Source organism: Panthera pardus, unplaced genomic scaffold (genome assembly GCF_024362965.1).
Source record: "Panthera pardus isolate Hobbes unplaced genomic scaffold, ASM2436296v1 HiC_scaffold_22, whole genome shotgun sequence".
Lineage (NCBI taxonomy): Eukaryota > Metazoa > Chordata > Mammalia > Carnivora > Felidae > Panthera > Panthera pardus.
This window is the reverse complement of record NW_026526788.1, coordinates 38674933-38692699: the sequence shown is the minus strand read 5'-3', so window position 1 is coordinate 38692699 and position 17767 is coordinate 38674933. Positions and strand designations below refer to the sequence as shown.

The 17767-nt window shown below is 57.5% G+C and overlaps 1 protein-coding gene across 6 annotated transcripts in view; it reads right to left on the bottom strand.

Annotated features, from left to right (window-relative positions):
* The window catches only part of ZMIZ1 (zinc finger MIZ-type containing 1), a 234133-nt gene that overhangs the window by 65480 nt on the left and 150886 nt on the right, over nucleotides 1-17767 (bottom strand). Inside the window, exon 1 of one of the 6 annotated variants that reach the window (XM_053909632.1) lies at nucleotides 3221-3639. The exons of the other annotated variants lie outside the window; for them this stretch is intronic. The gene's annotated coding sequence lies outside the window, so the exon portion shown is untranslated. Of the gene's footprint in view, nucleotides 1-3220; nucleotides 3640-17767 lie in introns of those variants that run through there. 6 annotated transcript variants of the gene reach the window in all.

The window sequence follows — 17767 nt, the reverse complement described above, 5'->3', positions numbered from 1 at the left end:
AGCAAGGCACAATTAAATCTTATAGAAACCTCAAGTTCAAAAATGACAGACTGGGATTTGCAGTGGACCATGAGAGAAGAGGGCATTAACTCCATTCAGGCTCACCTGCCGCGTAACCTTGGGAGCAGGGAGTCCCTGCACCGGCCTGGGCAGTGGGCTGACTGTCCTTCCCTGCCTGTGGTTAGCGGCCTGGGAGCTCCCTGAGAAGCCAGCTGGGCGTGCTTGGAGGGCAGGGGCTTGTTTTTCCCTGAGCAGGCTCCCCTGTGAGGCTGCTGCCTCTCTGCCAGGCCCTGGGAGAGTTTCCTCCTGCAGCTGAGGCTTCTGGGGGGAAGTGAGGCCAAGTGCGCCAAACGAATGCCCCATGGCACGAGGGGCAGCAGGCCCTGGCAGGGTGGCAGCAAAGGGTATCTTGGGCCAGCCATATGTCCCCAGCCGATTCTTCCCCTTGGGCTGGGGTCCGCACACGTCTCTCTCTGGGGTGGTGCTAACGAACCTGGCCACGGGCCCACTGCCGGGGTCCTTCCCTGCGGAGAAGAGCCAGCCTCTCCCTGGGGACCAAAGCTGCATCGATCAAGGTAAACACCTCCCTCACCCAGAGTCTCTCTCTCCCTCTCCCAGCTCTGCCAGCACAGAACTCTCTGTTCCTGGGGACCCGAGGCTGAGCTGGCTCTCCCGCCCGATCGATGGATGACTTCACAAAGACTGACGCCTACCAGGCACCACGACGGTCCTCAGGGAGGTCTAACGCTGCTCTTGGGACCGCTGCCCACCCTTGCCCCCTGGCTGACCTCTGCTGGGTGGCAGAGCACTCGTAGGGGAGGGGCACATGCCACTGGCTGGGTGACCTTGGGCCAGACTGAACCTCAGCTTTCTCCCGCACGAAATGGGAGTACCTGGCTAGCCCATGCTCCCCTCACAGGGAAGCGGTCAGGAAATAAAGTGCTAAGAAGACAGAAGGAGAAGACTCGCACCTGCGGGCCCTGGATCAGGCCCTCACCTCTGCTTTACGTCTCCATCCCTTTAGGCCGGTGCCGGCCAATGGCACTTTCTGCCATGGTGGAAATGTTCCACAATCTGCCCAGCCACGTGTGGCTGTTGAGCACTTGAAATGCGGCTGTTACAAAGGAGAAAGCTGAACTTTTGCTTTTAATTCACTGAAATTTGTAAACAGCCCCCCCCCCCCGGGGCTGGTGGCTATCAGTTCCAGATACACTCTGCCATCCTCACTCCCTGGGATGTGACCCAGAAAGAGCCACCAGGAAACTCCCAGGCAGGACTGTGGCTGAGTGTCTGCGGGGGCACCTCTCTCAGTCTGACTGGCTGACACCAGAATGGGGACTCATTTGAGAGTTCCCAGGGACTGGAGCAGGGCCTCGTTGCTCTGTGTTCAACCAACACTAACTTACATCCAGAAGTGCTCTTTAACTGCTTTGTCCCCTCCCCACCCTAGCAGAGAACACAGCAGCCCATTCGCTTTCTGCTCACGCACTCAGCCATCACCGAGGGTCTCCCACCTGCCGGGCGCTGTGGTGGGCGCTGGGTTACACTGTGACAAGGACCACTATGACCCCTGCCTTTAAGGGGCTCACGGTCAAGGCCTCCTTCCAGGGGGAGCTAAGACTGGCTTCCTCGGTCCCCTGCCGGGTGGTCTCAGGGCTTCACACATGTTCTCCCATCTGAAGCTGGGTCTCCTAAGTTTCTGAGTGCACAGGCTGTGGTGAGAACCGAGAGGCAAGAGAGCGAGGTGGAGGGGTTGGGAGGCTGTGCAGGGGAGAGGAGACAGCGTTGTGAAGCAAGTCAAACTCAGTGCAGGCTGCTGCTTCCGGTTCAGACCCAGATTCTCACCAAAGCATCGCTGTTTGGTGGTTTCTCACTAAGGAAGTTCAGGGTAAAAATAGCTCAGGAGGGGACTTGAATCCCGCTAGTTGGGGGGGGGGGGGTAGTCACTGCTCAGCTAATACACAAAAAAGGGGAACAGGCTTATGAGTAGCCACGTGGACCCCCAGGCTCACAGCCCCACCCCCTAGCCTCTGCCATGTGACAGAACCTTTTGCTCTGTAGTGGATGGGAAAGGAGCATCCTGCACCAGAACTGGGACCCTATACACCATCAGGGCCATCCTGGAATTCAGGGGGGCACCACCTTGCCCACTCTCACTCCCCAGCAGGATTTCTGGCCCAGATTGCACCCACTCTCAAGGATGGGCCATTAACTCATTGCCAGCTGCCTCTCAAAATCTTCCTGCTGGAGGAGCCACCAGCCATGCCCAGTGCCCACCTGGCAGTCTGGCCTGACGGTCAAGGGCAGGGTACCTGGACCCCCCCCACCCTGAGAATGACAGTTACCTGAACCCCATCTGAGGAAGTGCCGCCTCCCTCCACTGGTACAAAGGATTAGGGCAAGTAAAGTCACAGCTCTGAACTCTCCCAGTCTCCCCGGAGCTGGCTTTCAGCTGGACCCGGGAACTGGGACCTATCTAGTTAGTGGCTTGGGCACCAAGGCTAGAAAGACCCCAACAACAAAACCATGTGCTCAGGACCAGGAAACAACCAGTTAGCCCCAGCAGTCTTCTGAGAACCCCTCTCTCCAAGGCCTTAAACAAGATCCTCACAGCCTGGTGTCAGGCAGCCCCAGAAAGGCGCCTTCCTGCCGGCCAGTGCAAATCCTCTCCTCCAGCAGGCTTCCCAGCAAACACTTGTCAGAAGTCCCCGTTCCGCACCCATCAGCTCTCCGAAGGGCGCCCTGCCGCAATGGTGGCATCACCAGCGCCTGTGGGGGTCTCTGGGCTCTTTCAACATTAGGGCTGCAAAGCTGACAAAGGAGCAGCTTGAAGTTAAAGACCCTCGGCCACTGCCTCCCCGGAAGGCTTCCTGGCCCATCCTCATTTTTGTAAAAGGAACCGATTGAGGACGGAGCCTTGTAAGATGTCTGCTAGAGAGCCAACACTTCACCTTCGAGAAGAGTACGGGGGAGCACCCCGGCCCCGGGCCCCGAGAAAAAACGGGGGCCCCTTCTGTGGGCGCACAAAACGGGCCCGGTGCACGCCTGTGCCACTCTCGCGGCCAAGCCTCGGGCTGACACCATGCAGCACACGGCGCTACCCACAATGCACCGGCCCTCCTCTGTCACACACAGGCACGCACACTCACCCCCGCGCCCGGAGGGAGCCCGGCCCGGCCCGCGGGCGCCCCGGCGCCGACCCCTCCAGCCCCGCACTCACCTAGAAGTTGCGTCGGCCGCGGTCCCACCCTGGCGCCCGCGGGGGGCTGGGGCCCGGCCGTGAGCGGCCGCGGCGAGCGTCTCCGGGCAGGGTTCAGCCGGCGCCGAACAAAGGCTGCGCGCAGGCAGCGGGCGCCGCCTGCATCCCCGCTCCGCGCCCGGGCGGCGGCGGCGGCGGCGCGGGGGCCCGGGCGGCTCCGGCGCCCGCTCGCTCCGCGCTGCCCGCTCCGAGGGCGCTCCGGCTCCCGCGCTCCCGCTCGCTGCTGCCCGCCACCGCCGCCGCCGTCCGGCTACCGCACCGCACACATCAATTATTCATCGCCCGTCTCCAGCTTCCCGGGCGAAGCCAATCACAGGCGGAGGCTCCGCTAATGGGGCCGCCGCCGCCGAGGAGGCAGCCAGCCGCGCGCCCGGGCGCAAGCGACAGCCCTCCGGGGACGGGGATGGGCCGGGGGCGCGCGGGGGGCGGGGGCGCACGGGGCGCGCCAGCGAAACTTCCCACGGCCCGCGCCCTGCGCTGCGCGCCGGGACCCCGCCGGCGCGACCACCCACCCTGCGTGCGCCCGCGTGGGGCTGGGGGCTCCGGGGAGGCCGGGCGCGCCGCGGCGGGGGGAGGGGAGGGAGGAGGAGGAGCGCGCGAGGAAGATGAAAGGCTAGCAGACCTGCCTCGGCGTCTCCAGGGAGCCCCGGCTCGCGCGCGCCCTCCCCGCCCCAAGAGCCTCGCCGTCCGCACCCCCGCCCCCCAGCCCGCCGCCCGCACTCACTCGCGCGCGCAGACCGTCGGCCCAGCCACTTTGCTGCGAGGGAGCGCGAGCGAGTATGAATCGGAGGCAGCTCACATTTCAAACTTGCACGCAGGGGTGGTGCTGGTGCACGCCGCCGCCGAGCAAACGCACGACCCGACGAGCGGCGCTCCAGCCTCCGGGCGGGGGCGGCGACCAGGGTCCCCTCCCCCCACCCCCTGCCGCCTGGGCAATTAATTGGAAGCAACACTTGTGAGAGTGGGTTTCCCGGAGCGCTGTCGCCCGAGGGGGCCGCCGAGAAGGCGCTGGCGGTGGTTGACTTGGGGGTGTCTCCCGCCCCCCACGGCCTCCCTGCGAATCCTCCCGAGTGGTCATGCTAATGAGGGTCCCGGGGGGGGGGGCGGGGGGCTGTGGGGGCGGAGGAGGGAGCTGGCCTGGAGGCGGTCTTGGCCGGGGTGGGGGTGGGGGAAGGGGAGGGGCGGGGCGGGACTGGGTCAACCGGATTGCGACCTCGGTTTGAAGGATTTTCGGAACCGGTTAGGGGGCGGAGAAAGCAGGCGACCTGGCATCCAACCTGGCACAGAGGCCCCTGCTACCTTCGGGATTCCCCGAGCGCGGAGCCGGGGGCAGGGTGAGCTGGCTCACATAACGCTCGACCTCCCCGACTTAGGGGAGTTCCTGTGCCCTGGGCCAGCGGCTGTAGGGAAGCCGGGGGCGGCTGCGGTGCGCGGCTGGGCCCTGCCCCGCCCCGGGAGCTACTGCCTTCCTGACACTGCATCCTGTGGTGGCCGAGGCCTCTTCCTTCCAGCCTGTCTTTCGCAAGGGCTCCTGGCGCTGAGCTGAGCTTGCTCCCTCTCCACCCCTCCGCCCCTGAGACACCGCTGGAAGCCCACCCCCTCTCTTGCCCAAAGGGCTCTACGCCCCTCCCTCTTCGCATTACCATCACCCCCTTGGGAGAAACGTGTTATAGCCCCCTCCCCCAGCCCTACCCACTAGCCAGTGTATCTTGGTGATCTAGCTAACTCAAACGACAAGGAAGGTAAGTGGGGTCCCACCATTCATCCTAAAGGAAGGTAGCCAGAACTGTCTTGAAAATCTCCTCTATGTTGTCTGCTGTTCACTGCTCTCTGAGACATGACTGGGAACTGACCAGGTCCACTAGCCTTTGTTGCTTCTGGAGACTTCATTCTCAGATACGCCCCTCCTTTTTCAGGCTGAGCCTCTGGCTGGCCCCTAAACCTTACTGTCTGTCCTCCTGCTCGCCCTGGAAGTGGCTGAGACAAATCACTTATCTAGAAATTATGTTCTTGCTCCTTGTTTGACATAAATCGTTAGCAGGCTCTAATCCCACCCACTGCCACTTGAAATATCACTTTCGGGGATGGCATTTGGAAATGCAGTTGTCATGGGTTTTCCCTCCGAGGAGCTGGTTAAATGGATTAATTCATACTTCATAACTTGCTGCCTTTTGGACAAGAACTGGCTTCCTGCAAAAGAGATTAATTGGCATCCCCTTCCTGCAGGGCCAACCCCAGGAGTAGCCAGGGAAAGAGGGTCTCCTCCACTCAGCACAGATTCTAGGCTCTGCTCAATCTCACCTCCTCTAAGGAGTCTTCCTTATTCTGGGTTAGAATGGTTTCTTTGGGGGACAATCATTCAGTGAGACATTCATTGGGGCCCTGCCCACGTAAGCAGCCCCATAGGGGTTTGGGATCCCAAGAGGGAAGAGCCCTGTGGCCCTATAAAGACTCTCCTATCTTTCTCACTTTGGCTGGCCCAGTCGCCACTGCAGATCCCCTAGAAAATGTTCTCCAAAGCCCAATGCCCAGCCACTGACACCCAGAAACAGATGGGGCCTGACAACTTGACCTACTTTTCAGAAGAAAACACTGAGATGGATAACCCCCCAAACCAGGTTTCTAACATTAATCTGGTTTTAACATAATGTCAGATTATCCAGAATTCAAATAGCCAAAACCTCAGATAACCAGAATACACTTCTCCTGGATCCTCCCCTTCCAGAAATTCTGTGCAATGATAGTTTACAGTACTAGTCTGATTTTTAGTGCCTTCTGAGCTACCAAAGACCTAAATGTTTGGAACTTCCAGGTTCATTCTTGAAATGCCTTGTGTGAGTTGGTACCATGGAGCCAGCCCCCAGGCGCTGAGTTCAGAAAAACCACTTCCTGTAGGTTGAGCCATAATCTGGACTGGACCTGAAGTTTACACCAGAGGGACACAGACCTGGCATCACTGCCTGGAAAACCATCAAGACACCCCACCGACCCACCTCCCCAGCCTCCCAGTCCTGCAAGGTTGGAGTGGGAGAAAAGTATTAACATGCCTATTTAAATTCCACATGCCTGGGACCCACCATTTTTTACTTTCCCCAGGTAAGACAAAAAAAAAAAAAAAAAGTAAATACTGTTCACCAGCAGATTTACGTAATTAGAAAAACAAATTGTTTTTAAGCATCCATTCATCAGCCGGCCCACAAGTCCCCCCGGCCGCAGCTAGGGTTTTCACATGCTAATTTCAAGGCTTGCGCGGCCCTATTCAAGCCCCCCAGGGCCCACTAGGTTAGCGAGCTCTTGTGAATACTACAAGCCCCAAGTCTACAGAAATACGGGTACTCGAACCAGTTCCTGCCCCAGAAGGGCTTCTCCTCACTTCTCGTTCCAACTCCATTTCTCCAACTTCCAAAGATTTGCTCGAAAGCCTGGAGCCCCAAGTGGCCTGCTCCGCCCTCTGGGCGCAAGCCTCGATAAGGATCTGCAGGAAAGGGCTGCAGACAAAGCCACCCTCCACCTCTGCCGGCAGTCTCTCGGCCAGCTCTCCGAGTGACCTCGGAGAGGGGGGCACAGCCCGGGAGGGGGGGGGATGACTTGGGAGGCAGAAGAAAGGAGGAAGAAAGGGAGAGCTGTGGCCCCGGCACTCGGACTCCTTGATGAATGCCTGCGAGCGCTCGGGAAGCCTGATGTGGGGATCAATAGCGGGTGGCTTTTCTTGCGGGTGTTTGAACTCCTCCTGCCATGGGCCCCGGCGAGGAAGAGCCGCCAATAAATCACATCGCTGCAGCCAGGAAGGCAGCAGCGGCTCGTTCCGGAGGGCGCGGGCGGGAGGATTCTTCACCCAGCCGGGGGAACCTCTCATGCGGAACCCACTTCTGCGGGTCCGTGGGGGGAGGGGACCACAGTTGAGCCTGGGGGTGCAGGACAAGCCTCGTCCAGGGCTCCCCTGCTAACCTGCAGAGGGCTGGGCCTCCTGGATCCCATCCCAGCCCAGGCCAGTGAGCGGAAAAGAGCAAAGCCACCTAGGATGTAGATCACCCAGGGGTCGAAAGTGGCTCCGCCCAGGGCTTCCAGGCTCAAGGCTGGGTCACCACCGTGCCAGGCTTTGTTTGGGAGACCTGGGGACAGACAAAAGCCAAGCTTGCTCTGACTGGGGCTGAGGAGAGGCATAACAATGAACCCAAGGGGTGGCTCTTCTGGGCCTTCAGTTCTGAAGAGCTGGGTCTTCCTCAAGCAGGGCTTGCTGATTCAGCAGGTCTCAGCAAGGATCCCAATGACTCACAAATGTCACCCAGGCAGGCTGGAGCACTCGGAAGGAGAATGAAAGAGACAGGGAGGCCCTGGGCGGATCTCCACGTGAGTGTGACAGGCATGAGCATTGGTCCTGGGAGCTTCCTGGCTTATCCATTTTCATACAACTGGGTCCCTCCCAGGACCCACGAAGGAAGTGCAGGGTCCAGAGTACATTCAATAAAGGAATGCACTGGGTGCGGGGCGGGGGGAGGGGTCACCGGTCGTGGGAGTATCTGTATCACTGCCAGCGTGGCGGGTCCAGGAAGGCTCAAGCTACTGCAGTGAGGGCAGGGGTCAACTCAGGGGCTTTGTCTCCAGAGACCTTCTCCTGGGGCTTCTCCTGCCCATCTCCGAGGGGGCCAGGACAGGAACTCCTATGGCTTTTGATAATGCTGTTCCCTCCGTCCCTTTTCCCTTCTCCCTTCGCCCTGGGCAATCCCCTCAATTCTATGTGTACACTCTTGAAGAGGAAAGGCAGTGATGAGGTCCAGGAGCACCCAGCCAAGGAGGTGTCTCTGTCAGGCCTCAGAACCCTACCCACGCATGGGGGCAGCAGGAGGGTGCACTCCTACTTGGGAAACAGAGCTGGGACCCCCAGGCTGGATCCAGGCTTCTCCTGTTTCCTAATCATACAGGACTCACAGTGACTGAGGGGCTGCTCTTTGCCAGGCATGCTTCCAGACACTTTCCAAGTATCAATATGTGATCCTTACCCTCTCTGGCGACCTGTGATTATCATTCCCAGTCTACAGGGAATAACATGGAGGCACAGAGAGGTTTGGACAACTTGCCAGAAGGATTTAAACTACTTGGCAATCTGATTGTGAGGTCTGCACTGGACCATCATGCTATATTGCTAAGATGGGACTCAAAGGTCCAGAGGAGAGGGACCACCGAGGTCATGCAGCAAGCTGAAGTGATGATAGCTATGTCCCCCGACCCTTGTTTTACATTGTTTCCAGCATACCACATTACATACACCGAAATATTTTGTTTCTTTTTCCTATTTACCTTCTGTGCGATTGAAAGCATCCACCTGACATTTTCGTTGCCCTGGCTCCACCTGAGGGGGACTGGGGACATGGTGGGGAACGAGAGCTCCCTGGCTCAGAACGTCCTATCACAGCACCCCGCGCCCCTTCCTGGATTTCTCCCCCAGCAGGGCCCTCATCCCATACTCAGACTGCATTCCCAGAAGTCTGCATTTGGCTTCTGCCCAAATCTTATCATCATTTCATTCAGAAAACAAAGCTACCCCCCTGCCCCACACCTCCACTCAGCACCTCTGAGAAGCCCTATGATTGCAAGGTTATTGGGGACCCAGGAAAGCCCCCTGTCAGGCTGAAGGAGGGAGGAGGTGGGTGGGAACCCAGGAGCCAGGCACAAAATGGGTACTCTGGTGGCTTCAGTCTTCAAGAGCTGTCTGCCCTTTAACTGTTCAGCTGGGAAGGTGCACTCCCCCCTGCCTGAGGCTGGCCTGCAGGTGCCACTGGGACAGAGAGGCTGGCAGGCGGGGCAGGCAGCTGGGAGGGAACTGGCCATGTCCCTGCTAGCTGAGGAGCTGTTGGAGGGAGGGGATGTGCCTGGATTTGGAGGCTGAGGCTCAGGAAAAAAGGGCTGACGAGCTGGTGGCCCTGGACAAGTCACCTAGGCTTCCTCGGCCTGTACCTCCTCCTTTGTACAACGGAAGTGAAACCACCTAACTCCAGGTCCTCAGGGGCCCAAAGGAGATAAGGGTGATCATTCTGGAGAGGCGGAGAGGCTGTGCTGGGATGGTGTGGGTTGAACTGTGTCACTGTGTCCCCCACAAAGAGTGTGAAGTCCTGTTCTCCAGTACCTGTGTATATGACCTTATTTGGAAACAGGCCTTTGCAGATGACCAAGTTAAGATGAGGTCACTGGGGTGGGCCGTACTCCCATATGACTGACGTCCGCTTAAAAAGCAGAAATCTGGGCACGGAGACAGACATGCACGGGGGAAGTAGGCCTAGTGACAATGGCGTCATGGTGCCATGAGCTGGGAGACAGAGGCCTGGAACAGATCCTTCCCTAGTGTCTTCCGAGGAGCGTGGCCCTGCCGACACGACACCTTGGTCTCACATCCCAGGCTTCTGGCCCCCAGTACTCATGCGACAGTGCAGTTCTGTAGCTCAAGCCGCCTAATTGGTGGCGGTACGTCAGTGATGGCATTCCTAGCGAAACAATACCCCTGGTGAGATGCTGTTAAAGCTGGAGTCACAGCGCATCCCTCCTCTCCTCAAATCCCCTCCTGCAGTGGCTCTGGCTCAGTCAGCATAATGTCCCAAAGCCATTATTATTACCCACAAGACCCCGCGTGACCCGGTCCCCATCACCTCGCTGACCTCATTTCCTTTTAGTCTGCCTTTGGTTTACTCTGCCCCAGCCAGCCTCACTGCCATTCTGGCCGCAAGTGGCCCAGATGCACCCTCAGAGGTGCGCCAGCCGTGGTCTTCTCTAGGTAGCCGGGTTCTCGTCCCTCCCACCTCCCACAGGCCTCCTGCACTCCGGTGACCCCTTCTCGGGGAGCCTTCCTCAGCCACGCTGCCCCAAACGGCAGCCTCACCCCACACTTCCTCCCACTCTTTCCTGACTTAGCTCTCTCCTCAGCATTTATGACTGCTTATTTCTCTTGTGAACGCTGTCTCCTGACTAGAAGGCGAGCTCCATGTCAACAGTGACTTTTGTCTGTTTTGTACCTGTTGCGTTGACAGGCTCTAAAGGATGCCAGGCAGATGCAGGATCTCTGCTGTATGAATGAAACAAGAACCCAATGCCTGAATGAATTAGTGACTCAAGGAATGAATGAGTGAACAGGAGGGTCTGTGGTGCCCCGTTCCCCCGGCCTGCCTGGCCCAGAGATGAGGCCCCCGACCCACTGTCTGAGAGAGCATGGGCCAGCGGAGGCAGCCTGTTCAGACAGGAAGCTCAGGCCAGCTAAACAAAGGGGCTGCCGGAGGTGGTGGGGAGCTCGCCACCCAGGCCTCTAATGAATCTCCTTCCATTGATTTCTGGAGTCGCCTTTGAAGGCAAGGGACGGCCAAGGCAGCTCGAATGTCCGTGCCTCAGCAATCCTGGGGTTTTATTGCCTCTCCCAGGACACAGCTTTGACAGGGGGCTTCCGGAAGGCCCCCGGGTTGGACTGACATAAGCTCCCTGCAGTTGCAAAGGCAATTTCCCTTCCTGCTGGAGCTGTCTGTCTGTCTGCCTGTGCAGCATACCTCCCTGTCTGGGCCCGGGGCAGCTGAATTCCACTTCCGACACACCCCAGACAAAGGCTCAAGCAGGCCCCGGGAGGATGCCCTCCGTTTTTCCCTGAGCAGAAATGAGGCTCAGACAGAGAAAGAGTTAAGGCAACGCACACATTCTGGCCCAAGGCTGGGGGGTGGGGGGGCCGGTGGAGCCGAATGCAGGCTGCCCCAGCAACTGTTGACGCCACTATGCACCACCCCCCCCACTCCAGCCTGCATGGCCTGTTACCACCGACCCTTTTCCCTACAGACCCCTACAGAGTCTCTTCTTGACCACTGGGGATCATGAACTCATGCAGCATTGGAGTGAAGAGCCCCCTAGCTTCACTTCAAATGGGGAAACCGAAGCTCAGAGAGGGGCCTGGCCTTCCTCCAATCACACAGCAAGTCGGTGGGAGAGCCAGGACCAGCCTACGACTTCTGGCTTGTTCCAGAGCCCCAAGCCGTGTCTCCCAATGCTGTGTTCCCACCAAGTGTAGCGTTAAGAACTTGTTCTCCAAACGTGGAGTGCTACACGGATACGAGGGCCTGCTGTTCTAAAGGGCTCCTGTCCATCAGCTGCCTCTTTTTATGAGCCGACGGGATTCGGATATGGAGGGTCTGCCCCACTCTGTCCTCCCTCTCCTCACAGAGAGGCTGGAGGCCAGACTCTGGACCTCTCGGCTCCTTTTCTCATCCACAGTGGGTCACACACATCAGGAAGGTGGGTGGAGGCATTCAATTTGGGCTCAAACGATGGATAGTCGGGGCTGCCTGGGGGGGGTTGGTGACCACCCTGTCACCTGAGGTGTGTGAGCTAAGGATGCGGAAATGCAGAGGGAAGCTCAGACTGGTAGGCTATGACTTCTGTGGCCTTTTCTGCCTTGGGGTGCTCTCATAGGTAAGAGGAGAGAAGCATGCCCAAGCACCTCAGTGTGTTTGGGGCAGCAACAGAGCAGCCCTATGAACCTTCCAGGCCCATTAGAGTTCACCAGGGAACCCTTCATCTCCTGGTGGGCTCCTTCCCTCCTCCTGACAGTCCTGAGTGTGAGGACCCTCTCAGTGGCGCCTACCCCTTCTAGCCTCTTGCTGCCAGCCCGCAGCAGCCCAGGGAATCTGGCGGCTTTCTTCGCTCCCCAGTGTGGTCCCAGGTGTCCCCCTGCTCTGGCGGCCGGGGTGGGGGAGCAGTTGGACGTGAGCAGACAGGCCACATAGGAATGTCTGTCTGAGGAAAATCCAAAGTGGCCGCCAAGGCAGGGCAATGAGTGGGAGGCCTGATGTTGAAATCGGGATCTGTAGAGCTAAGCTTGGCAGGTGAGAACAGCACACCCTTCCACCGGAGGCCAAGTCCCCAACCGAAAGATGCTGCCTGGGAAAGAGGCTGGGGCATTGCTGTGTGACCAAGAGCAGGTCACGACCGCTTCCCCATCGAGTGTGGACATCTAGTGCAGATTAGGGGCACCGGACTCCCTAAATCTGAACGGAAGGCCCCTAAAAGAACTACCACAATTGAGCTGACCCCCATGGACCACCTATAAAGGACAAGATGGCTATGGCACACATAATCCTCTCATGGCAAGCCAGTCCCAAGGTGGTGAGCCCACTAAGCCCATTCTTATAAATCTATGTGCCCTGGACCTGTAAACATATCCTTTTTGGTAGACTATGAGCTCCACGAGAGCAGGGGTTTTGTCTATTTTGGTCACTGCTGTATCCCTGGTGGCTCTGTACCTGGCACATAGTAGGTGTTCAACAAGTATCTGTTGAATGACAGCTATTCACCAAGGTGTTACCCTATGTTGGCAGGATTTCAGCTATACTTTCGTTATAATTTCCCGTATGCCTTAAGTATTTGTAAAGGGTGTGTATTATTTTTGGGATTAGGAAAAGAACCCCATAAACCACTTTCTTTTTAGAATTAAATGAATCAATCTAAAGTTAAGAATTTTCACCCCAAAAGCTGCTGTGCACAGTCTTGAGAACCAGTAACTCCAGAATCAAGGATAACACAACTTCACGTCACCAGTGGAGCTTCCGAGGCCCGGCTGTGGGTGGCCAGGGGCTGGCCGTGGGCAAAAGGCATTGCCGGAGTCACCATCTGTCCCTTTCTCTCTACACATGGCACCATGCCACCCCAGCAATCTCTTTTCTGGACACCCAGAATAGCATCCACATTGCTTTCTCTGCCTCTGGCCCCTTGGTCCCTCCTCTACCTGCTAAGGTATAATAAAAGGCAAATCTGACCACGTCGCTACCTTACCTAAAACCTTCCCTGGCTCTCCAGCGTTGCCAGGGTCGGGTTCAAGGTTCAAGTTAGAGCTTCCTAGACTGATATTGAAAGCCCTGGAAGTCTCATGCACGGTCTCTGGGAAGGCCCTTTTGTTACCCTCAACCTGGGTTGCTCTTGTCGAGATGCCTGCAGCAAGTCTCTTATAGGCATTTATAAACCCTGGCTTGCCCAGCTTTACTGGAGGTAGGCAGGCTCACTGCAAAAACCCACATGCCAAACAAAGTGTTGCGCAATGACTGGGTGCCAGCCTGTAGCTGGGCGGGGAAACTGCCACAAATCCGGGAGTGACAGAGAAGCTGAACCCTACCCTCCCACCAATCTGGGAGCCGGTCCAGGGGGATGAGGAGCCTGGATCCCTGATGAATCTGAAAGGCGGGGAAAGCCACGGGCCAGCAGCCTGAGTTGGGGTGCTCAAGGCGGGAAAAGAAGTCAGCGCAGGGATCTCAGCCTTGGGGATGCTACGGTTTGAGGCCAAACAGCACTGCCTCTCCCCTGACTCAGTTTCCCCATTTGGGATGTAGGCAGTGTTCTGGGATACATGGCAGGAAGGTACAGTCCTGGGAACCAAGCCAGTGTTTCCACTGCTCCCCCTCAGCAAGGGGACCCACGCCTCCCTCGGGCCCCAGACAGACCTGGGAGTGTGGTGTGTAATTGAATTTGGCCTAATTACCTAATTGCGCTGAGGAACAACCAGTACTGACAGAGGCCTCGGGTGTCGGGGGGTAGTTGGAAACCAGGAGCCAAGTGGCAGCCTCCGGATTCCTTAGGCATTCAGGGAAGCCGTGTTAGACACCAGCACCTTCATTTTCCTTAATCTCTCAGTTGCTCGGAACCTTGGGAGGCAGGTGGCATTGTTCCCATTCGACAGGTGAGAAACTGAGGCTCAGAAGCATCTTGTGCAGGGAACACCAAATCCGAAAAAGTAGAGAGGGGATGTGAACCCACATTCCTTCGGAACCCGGGGCCTTCACAAATGCTGTTCCCTCTGTCTGAAACGCCCTTCTCTGCCCTCCTCTCTGGGACGATCTTCGAAGTCCTTATTGCTAGGGTCATTTCCTCAAGAAAGCCTCTAAGCTGTTCTCTGTAGAACTGATCACAGTGACATCATCACTGGGGGTGTTTATTCCAAGTCTGTCCTCTCTACCAAGCCTTGAGTTCCTAGAGGGCAGGGACCACATCCGCCTCACTCGCACGGTGTCCAGGCATCCAGCACGGGCCCTGGGATGCTGCGGTGCTCAATAAATATTTGCTGAATGAATGGCGGAAAAATCTCTAAATTCCAGGTCTTTTCCAGACATAGTGTGTCGGTTTCCTGCCATCACTGGCCTGGGCCTTTGGAATGGTGGGGGGTGGCGGGGGGGTAGGGTTTCAGCTGCAAAATGTATCGCACCTGGGGCTGTGCCAGGTGTCCCTGAGTCACAGGAAGCTTCACTGATTCCTGCTGGGCAGACACACCCTCCGGGATGGAAGGACAGGACACTCGGTGAGGCCTTGTAGTGAAGGGACAGGCCTAGGGCCACCCAGCTTGCAAACAGAGCCAGAACTGGAAGCCAGGCCTGCTCGAGTGTGGGACCTGGCCTCAACGCCCCTCACCGTGGTCCTCAAATGACAGAGAGAATGAACAAGGCTAACCTACGGAGGACAAGTGCTCAGATCCAAAGGAAAGCAGTTGGATTTCAGGTTTCGTGAAACAAGGCAAGAGACAAGTTATTAGACTTTTCCACAAAGGCATCTCCCACTGGGCTCATTCGCAAGGCAGCCCTGCTCCAGAGACGCGCCAGGCCTCCATTCATCCGGGACCCTGCGCTTGTCAAGCGTCCTTCCTCCTCCTCCTGGAAGGCATCTGCCCCGGAACCCGAGGGTGCAGGTCTGGAGTGGGACTGCCTGAATCCAAACTCTAGCCCCATCACTTGCTGGCTACATGGCCTTGAGCAAGTCATTAGCAACTCTGAGTCTCAGTTTCCTCCCGATATTTTTGTGGAGGCGAAAGAATGTGTGTGCAGTGTTGTGTTCCGTGTCTGGAACATGTAAGGACTCAGTACAAGTGAACTCTTTGGTTGGTTAGGAGGAGAAAATGATAGCATTAGAGGTTTGGCATGGGATTATCGATAGTGGTAGTATTAGCAGTGATAGGAGCTGTTGTGGGAATAATAGTAACGAAACACAGACACTTAACTACACCTATTCCTTATTATTGCATACCTCCTGTTCTCCAAAAGGGCACTGTCTGCCTGCTTCTCCTTCCCTGTCCAACTTACAGTGTCCTCCTCCCTGACCCAGCTTTCCTCCTCTCATGGCTGAGTTTTGGGTGGGAAGGGTGCTATCCTATCCACCCACCTGTTTCGTCTGTTACTGGGAGATGGCAAACGGATACAGGGTTTTCACTACACGCAGGCACAGCTTCCCCCGCATCGTCCCCTCTAATCCTCAACACCTCAACACAAACGACTCTAGCAGGGAGGTATATGATTAGCTCCGTGTCCTGACGCCACAGCTGAGGCTCAGAGAGGTCATGCCAGTTACCTAAAGTGACCCAGCTTGAAAGCAAGGAGAGCAGGATGTAAGCCCAGGGTGGCCTACCTCCATGTTGGATACTTAACCACACGGGTGATTTCTATGCCACACGGTGGCCTGTCTTCTCACCCCCAGCCCCACTCAGGAGCTCCTCAGAAGCACCCTTCCCTGCTGACATGGCCTGAGCCCTCTTTCTGTACTCAGGGAAGGTGATCCAGTCCCACAAACTCTGCAGACTGACTCTTTCCCCTCCCACGAGTCATGGGTCCATCTGTCCCAGTCCTGGTCCCCAACGATTTAAGTCCCATGCCTCCACTGGCCACCCGAGAGCCAGCCGTCAGTCACAGCCAGACTGGCCAGCACTGCGTCTTCAATAAGGGGTGGCTCCATATTAAAAACCTCAGGAGATTTCTCACAGGACTGGAGAAGGCTGCGGTTCTGGGCTTGTGTCTCACACGGCCTCAGGCGGCCCCCCATGCAGCAGCTGCCCCACTGGGGGCGCTGGGTTCTCTGGTCCCCAGACCCACCCTGTATCGTGCATCTGGATGCCAATGCTTTTTGTACGACTCCTGGCTGTGTGGACATGTGAGTGTGATATGGAGCCGAGGCAGCCTTTTCCGCACAAGGAGGAGGCCTAGGACCAGACCCTGAAGCCCAGCCTTGGCCAAACAAAGGGCACAAGTGCCTCAGGGGAAACAGACCCGATCTGTGGGGTCACCTGCCCACTCCCTGACCTTTACAGGGGGCAGTACCTTTCTCCTCCTCTTTCTTTTTCTTATGAGGGAGAAGAACCAGACAGGGGAGGCCTGTCCCCAGGGGCTGGGCACAAGAGGATCTTCCCCTGGAGACTGACAAGGGGCCAAGGGGCTGGTGCTTCCACAGCCGCTGGGCCGGCGGCCAACCGCAGGGGCATCTGGCCGCACTTCCCAGACGCTCGGCTTCCCCATGGACCCCAACAGCAGGCCAGTTCCCATCTGTCCCCGGGGGAGGGGGGGACGGGTTCCATTTTCTCCCTTCCAAGCCCTTTCGCATGCACACACGCAGCCCCTTGCCTCCTTGCCTCCCGGCCTCCCAGCAGACGCTTAATTGGGAGGAAGTGAGTCTAAACATCTGGGGCACACATCTGAGAGTGGGGAGCCTGGAGGAAATGGGAATACAGGCAATTATGTCACTTCCTTGGCGGAGGGTACGTAGGAGGGGGGGCAACCCTACACAGCAGCGGACATTTCTGGGGGCGCAGCATAGGGCTGGGCTGGGGCAGGACCTGGGGGGTGCACTTGTGGGTGGTGAGCCTGGGGCCTACAAGCAAACGTTGCTGGTGACTCCTGGGCAGGGCTGAGCTGCAGCCCTCGGGCCCAGTGGAGCTGCGGTCCCAAAGGGGAAAGGGGAGACAAAGGAAATGAAGGAGAGAGGGAGAGGGAGGGACAGGGAGGAAAGGAGAGGGGAGAAAGACAGGGAGAGTGGGAGAAAGGAGGGAGGGAGGGAAGTGGAAGGGAGGTGGGGGAGACAAAGGGAGAGGGAGAGAGGGGAAGAGGGGGAGAAAGGACAGAGGCAGAGGACTGTTTTGCTCAGCTTAGAGGGAGGCCTCAGGCATCCGGGAAATGGAGCTTCCCCAAAGGGTGCTCCGAGGAGGCAGGGAGCCCCAGTTCTGATCTCTTCCCAGCCACTGCCCATCCGTGTGACCCTGGGCATGAATTTCACAGTCTGAGCCTCAGTTTCCCCAACTGGAAAAGAGGACAGAATGCCTCCTCACGGGCTGTTTTAAGAGCCAAGGTGCTCAGCTACGTGAAGCGATGGCAGAGCACAGTCTATCTCTGAACCGTCCGATCCCATCTGGGTTGGGAGCTGCCTGCCTGCCTGCCTGCCGGAAGTGGCTGGCCCCAGTGGGTTCCACATCACCCCATTTCAGCTTCACCCTCTGCTGATGCGGGTCTATTGACCTTGTCTTTTTCCTGAGCACGGAGGGTCTGTAAACTCCTCGAGGGTACAATTTCCAGGGTTATTCAAGTGCTAATCACACAGTCTGCATATAATAGGGGCCCATGCCCTTTGTTGAAGGGGTGAATTTCGTTTTATCGTTTGCACTGAGTTTCTGTTGTCATAATTATGTGCCTGTTTGAAAGGCAGACTCCTAATTTCACTCCTCCCTCCCAATAACTTCTGTTTCCT